Source organism: Bombina bombina, chromosome 8, assembly GCF_027579735.1.
Source record: "Bombina bombina isolate aBomBom1 chromosome 8, aBomBom1.pri, whole genome shotgun sequence".
Taxonomy (NCBI): Eukaryota; Metazoa; Chordata; class Amphibia; order Anura; family Bombinatoridae; genus Bombina; species Bombina bombina.
The window spans coordinates 246,623,665-246,630,473 of NC_069506.1; positions in this window are offsets into that span (position 1 = coordinate 246,623,665).

Genomic DNA, 6,809 nt, shown 5'->3' on the forward strand with positions numbered 1-6,809 from the left:
CGAGTACGATCGGGTTGATTGACACCTCCCTGCTGGCGGCCGATTGGCCCCCGAGTCTGCAGGGGGCGGCGTTGCGCCAGCAGCTCTTGTGAACTGCTGGTGCAATGCTGAATACGGAGAGCGTATTGCTCTCTGCATTCAGCGAGGTCTTGCGGACCTGATCCACACTGTCGGATCAGGTCCGCAAGATCTTTGATAATTCGGCCTCCATGTCTTAATTATTAATAATTTTTTTTTACTCTTGAGGTATGAGACAGGAATCTGTGGGATTTTTACTTTAAGAATACAAAAGGACAGAAACCTTATAAATCCAACTCTCAGCAACCTGCAGCTGTTAAATGTAAGAGCTCAGAAGAAGTCTGAGAGATTCAGAACAGCTGATCTGTGCTTTTCCTAAACCACATTACATGGGTCTGATATATGCTGAATTGTGGCCAGGCCTGAGAAATCTAATTGTGAGTCTTTATTGGGGGGAGTGACAAAAATATAGACCATTGCTTGATTTTAGGAAAGAAGTTAGTGTCAGATAATTTAATATTATACTGATTTTATTATGTCTGTGTTCTTAAGTTCTGTTCCCCTTAGCACTTCTGAGAGTAAAGAAAAAATAAGTAACAAGTAACTGGTTACATAGTGTAATTAAAGGGACATGAACCCCAACATTTTTCTTTCACGATTCTGATAGAGCATACAATTTTAAACAACTTTCTAGTTTACTTCTTTTATCTCATTTGCTTAATTCTCTTTGTATCCTTTGTTTGAAGGAGTAGTAATGCACTACTGAGAAATAGCCTGAAAGCCAATAGCTGAAAGCCAAGAGGTATATATGTGCAGCCACCAATCAACAGCTTCAGTGCCTGCCTAGGTATAATTTTCAACAAAGGATACAAAGAGAACGAAACAAATTAGATAAGAGAAATACATCAGAAAGTTATTTAAAATTGCCTGTTCTGTCCAAACCACAAAATAACCAAAATAAACCAAATAAACCATGCCCCTTTATTCTGTCCAAACCACAAAATAACCAAAAATAAACCAAATAAACCATGCCCCTTTAAAATAGTAACAATGATAAAGATCAATGATTCAGTAAAAATTTACTAAATTCACTATTTCATAATGACTAAGAAATGTAAAGATGTTCAAGGGAGACTTAAAGGGGCAGTAAACCTACAAAATAATGTTATATAATTCTGCACATAGTGCAGAATTATATAACATTATCTTAGTGCAAACTTTATGCAACATAATATTGCTTCTAAAATTTGATTATAAAAGAGGATTTTTCAGACCGCCGCTCTTGCTCTGCACTATGTGCAGAATTATATACCATTATTTTGTAGGTTTACTGCCCCTTTAACAGCAGGGCAATCAAGTAACAATCAACAAAGACCTCATCTCTAATTTTCATGGACATACAGTCTTGCTAATGATACCGTGTTTCATGAAGATCTCATGATTTTAGGTTGTGAGGGATAAATTTTTTCTCTTGTGTTATTTAGTTTTTTCAGATGAGCGTTTATCCTTAAAAAGCAGATCTCCTGTCGTAAAAAGTCCTTATCAAGACACAAACCTTAGGTCAATTAGAGTTGAAACACTAGGATATCTTAAGACATGTTTTAATCACTTTTAAGTTACAGGGTGACAAAACATGACAGCATTCATGTTTGGTATCTAAATAATCCTTATGATGATGGGTTTGCTTATAAGGACGTGTGTATATGTACATAACTGAAATTATATGTGATCCTGTAGCTTCAGCCAGGGCTTCAATGAAGTTTATGGTGCGTCATAAAAAAAGGGGTGGCTACCCTCCTTGCCCACACTCTGGAAGGGGCCTGGCTAGGAACCTGACCTCAGAAAATATGTATTTAATTGTGAATGATTGTGAAGAGTTTTCTAATCAACTGAAATTCTTAGAAAGAGCTAATGCTTTTGTTTGTGATGCTGTTGTTGATGTTATTAAGATCAGTGCTAAGAAATTGGCACTGGCAGTTTTGACTTATGGTTGAAATCATGGTCTGCTGACATGGTTTCTAATTATAGACATTTGTCTCTTCCCTTTAAGGGAAAGGTATTGTTTGGGTCTGGTTTGGATGACATTTCTACGGTGACTGGGGGGGAAAGGTGCCTTTCTCTCTCTGGATAAGACGTCTAAGGGTAAATCCAGGGTTTCTAACCGTTTTTGTTCTTTTCGTCAATCCGAAAACCAGAAATCCTCTATCTCTTCATAGAGCAGGGTTCTTCCAGTTTCTGATGGAAGCGAAACCCTAATTGGAACAGGTCTTAGCAGTCCAAGAAGCCAAGTCTTCACAAAGGTGCGGCATCTGATCCAGATCTTCTGGTAGGGGGCAGATTATGCCTTTTTCAGGGGGCTTGGTTTCATTCCATTCAAGATCCTTGGGTTCTGAGCATTTTTTCCCAAGGATACAGAATAGGTTTAAGATCAAGGCCTCCCAGAAGTGGGTTTCTTCTGTCTCATGTTTCAAAGAAACCCAGTAATGGCTAGCCATTTTCAGTTGAATTCAGATCTGGAGTCTATGGGTGTAATAGTCCAGTTCCGGACTTGGAACACGGTCAGGGCTTCTATTCAAATCTCTTTATTGTTTACAATTAGCATGGAACTCAAAGAATTTTTCTGGATTTGAAAACTTTAAACATGTTTCTAAGGGTTCATATTTTCAAGATGGAAACCATTTTGACTATCATTCCTCTTGTTTGACAGGGGCTATTTATGTCCTCTTTTGATCTGAAGGAGGCTTAACGTCATATCCCTTTTTACAGGGATTATCATCAATTCCTAAGGTTTACTTTTATGGACAAGCATTTTTCAGTTGGTTTCTCTTCTATTTGGTCTCTTTTATTGGTAATAAGAGCTCAATGTGTGCTAATGGTTCTTTACCTGGACGATATTTTGGTACATGCTCCATCTTTACAGGTATCTCATTTCAACAAACTTTTGTTGTTTCTTCAAGAGTATGGTTGGAAAATAAACTTTCAGAGAAATTCTCTGTCCCTTCAGTCTAGGATCACTTTTCTGGGTGTAATAGTATACTCAGTCTCTATGACTCTGTATTTGGGTTAGAAGAAAAAGGACTGTAAAGGGCTTTAACATAGAGATGCATGATATAAATATGCATATGTATTTATATATATATATATGTGTGTACATATGTATTTATGTATTTACATATAAATATTGTAAATATTACACATTCCAATGTTCTTCACATAAGGAATATGTTCTAAGTATTTATAAATAGATATTCCTTTTATATATATATATATATATATATATATATATATATATATATATATATATATATATATATATATATATATATATATATATATATATATATATATATATATACACTCACCGGCCACTTTATTAGGTACACCTGTTTTTTTGTTGTTGTTTTTTTTTTTTTTTTTTTTTAAATTTTTTATTGAAGTTATAAGTCAATACAACAAAACAAATATGTCCATAGATAAAAAATAACATAGAACTATTGTATACATTGCAGCTACGAATACAGTACAACATAATGGGTTACTTTCTGAGACATCAGTACTGCGCTCTGACACAGTAAGACATATATAGAATAGATGGAGTAACAGTATACTAAAAACATGAGGCAATGACTAGCAGAATTAGTGCCTATATGGAGATAAAATATTCTGTAATTTGAGAGAGATATGTATAAATTAGATCTCCTACAATATAACCCCAGAAGGACATAAAAGATTTAGGACTTGCTCTATAGGAACTTCCATTTTATGTTATATAAGATAAAATGAGTAGAGAAATGATCCCCATATTGCCATGAAATATGCTCCTTTGTCTAGTTAGGTTTATTCTAGGCATAGGGGGTAAGCTTATTAAGTCTGGTCACTCTTGAACCAGAGTGTGTAAGGGGAAAGAGAGTAGAGGCAACGGGCAGGAGCCGTTCAAAAATAGAGGGGAAAATGAGGGGGAATGGGAGGAAATGGGGAAAATGGGGGGGGGGAGGTAAGACTTTTAAATTGACATGGAGTTGAGCTTTGTGAGATGAAAAGGTAGATTGGCTATGCGGATGTGGAAGAAGAGACGTCTAATACTACCCATGTTTTTAGACTAAGAGTGTTCAGTGCTTAATTACCCTAGAGATTACTGTGTGCCATAGAACTGGTGGGGCCTGTGTTATCTTTTAGGCTTTACAGGATATACAGGGAGTACCATTTACTGAAGCAGTGCCTAGCTGGCAGCCAAGATTATGTAGACTAAGGGGGACTGAACCATAAACTAGAAGGTACCTCTTCTGTGTGGTTAAGAGGTAGTCCAAACTACAGAAACTAAAACACATAATTCCTTCAATGAGTTTAGTGCCAGTGTGAGTCATAGAGGAGTTTATGCTAATAATGATAGGATTGGCTATTATATGGTAGAGAACCCATCAAATCTGACACCTTAGTCTGTCCAACACATCTAATTTACAGGAAGGAAAAGAGAGATGTGAGTGAGCATACAATGAGGGCCTAATCACATACTTTTAACAGGTGCAGAATAGGGCACTAAAGAAAAGGATATATATCTCCCCACCTCAGTTCCAAAATAATAGATAATGGGGGGTAGTTATCAAGCCGTCTACTTTTCTGGCTTCGCCAGCCCAATACGCCCGCCTAAGCTCGCCTACCTTCGCCGCCACGGACCTGAAAAAATACGCCTAAGTTATCAAATAAAGCTGTCAAAAAGCCGCGGGGCGATGAGAAGCGGACTGTGACAGTTATCACTCATCCGATCTCGCTGCTCTTCGGCTTTTTCCCAGCTTTATTGCTAGCCTGTCACTAAGCACCCACACTAACTACACTGTTCTATCCCTATACCGGCGCCCCCGGAGCCTCCCGCAACTCAATAAAGTTACTAACCCCTAAACCGCCGCTCCTAGACCCTGCCGCAACTCTTATAAATGTATTAACCCCTAAACCGCCGCTCCCGGACACCGCTGCCACCTACAGTATACCTAGTAACCCCTATCCTGCCCCCCCTACACCGTCGCCCTCTATAATAAAGTTATTAACCCCTATCCTGCTGATCCCGCACCTTGCCGCAACTAAATAAATAGTTTAACCCCTAAACCGCCGCTCCCTGAACCCGCCGCAACCTATATTAAACCTATTAACCCCTATCCTGCCCCCCTACACCGTCGTCACCTATAATAAATTTATTAACCCCTAATCTGCCTCCCCTACACTGTCGCCCCCTATAATAAATTTATTAACCCCTATCCTGCCCCCCACTACGCCGCCGCCACTGTAATAAAATTATTAACCCCTAAACCTAAGTCTAACCCTAACCCTAACGCCCCCCTAACTTAAATATTAATTAAATAAATCTAAATAAATTAACTCTTATTAACTAAATGAATCCTATTTAAAACTAAATACTTACCTTTAAAATAAACCCTAATATAGCTACAATATAAATAATAATTATATTCTAGCTATTTTAGGATTTATTTTTATTTTACAGGTACCTTTCAATTTTTTTAAACTAGGTACAATAGCTATTAAATAGTTATTAACTATTTAATAGCTTACCTAACTAAAATAAAGAGAAATGTACCTGTAAAATAAATCCTAACCTAAGTTACAATTACACCATACACTACACTATACTTTAATAAATTATTCCTATTTAAAAATAAATACTTACCTGTAAAATAAACCCTAAGATAGCTACAATATAATTAATAATTATATTGTAGCTATCTTAGGATTTATATTTATTTTACAGGTAACTTTGTATTTATTTTAGCTAGTTAGAATAGTTATTAAATAGTTATTAACTATTTAATAACTACCTAGCTAAAAGAAATACAAAATTACCTGTAAAATAAATCCTAACCTAAGTTACAATTAAACCTAATACTACACTATCATTAAATTAATTAAATAAACTACCTACAAATAACTACAATTAAATACAATTACATCAACTAACTAAAGTACAAAAAATAAAAAAAGCTAAGTTACAAAAAATTAAAAAAAAGTTACAAACATGTTAAAAATATTACAACAATTTTAAGCTACTTACACCTAATCTAAGCCCCCTAATAAAATAACAAACCCCCCCAAAATAAAAAAATGCCCTACCCTATTCTAAATTAAATAAAGTTCAAAGCTCTTTTACCTTACCAGCCCTTGAAAGGGCCATTTGTGGGGGCATGCCCCAAAGAAAACAGCTCTTTTGCCTGTAAAAGAAAAATACAACCCCCCCCAACATTAAAACCCACCAGCCACATACCCCTAATCTAACCCAAACCCCCCTTACAAAAACCTAACACTAATCCCCTGAAGATCATCCTACCTTGTCTTCACTCAGCCGAGCAGCGATGGAACCGAAGTGGACATCCGGAGCGGAAGAAGTTAATCCTCCAAGCGGCGCTGAAGAAATCTTCCATCCGATGAAGTCATCATCCAGGCGGCGCTGAAGAAAAGTCTTCGATCCGGCCGATGTCATCTTCAAAGAGGCGCTGAAGAGGTCTTCTATCCGGCCGATGTCATCTTCCAAGCCGGGTCTTGAATCTTCCTCCCGCCGACGCGGAACCTCCTTCTTCACCGACGGACTACGATGAATGAAGGCTCCTTTAAGGGACGTCATCCAAGATGGCGTCCCCTCAATTCCGATTGGCTGATAGGATTCTATCAGCCAATCGGAATTAAGGTAGGAAAAATCTGATTGGCTGATGGAATCAGCCAATCAGATTGAGCTCACATTCTATTGGCTGTTCCGATCAGCCAATAGAATGCGAGCTCAATCTGATTGG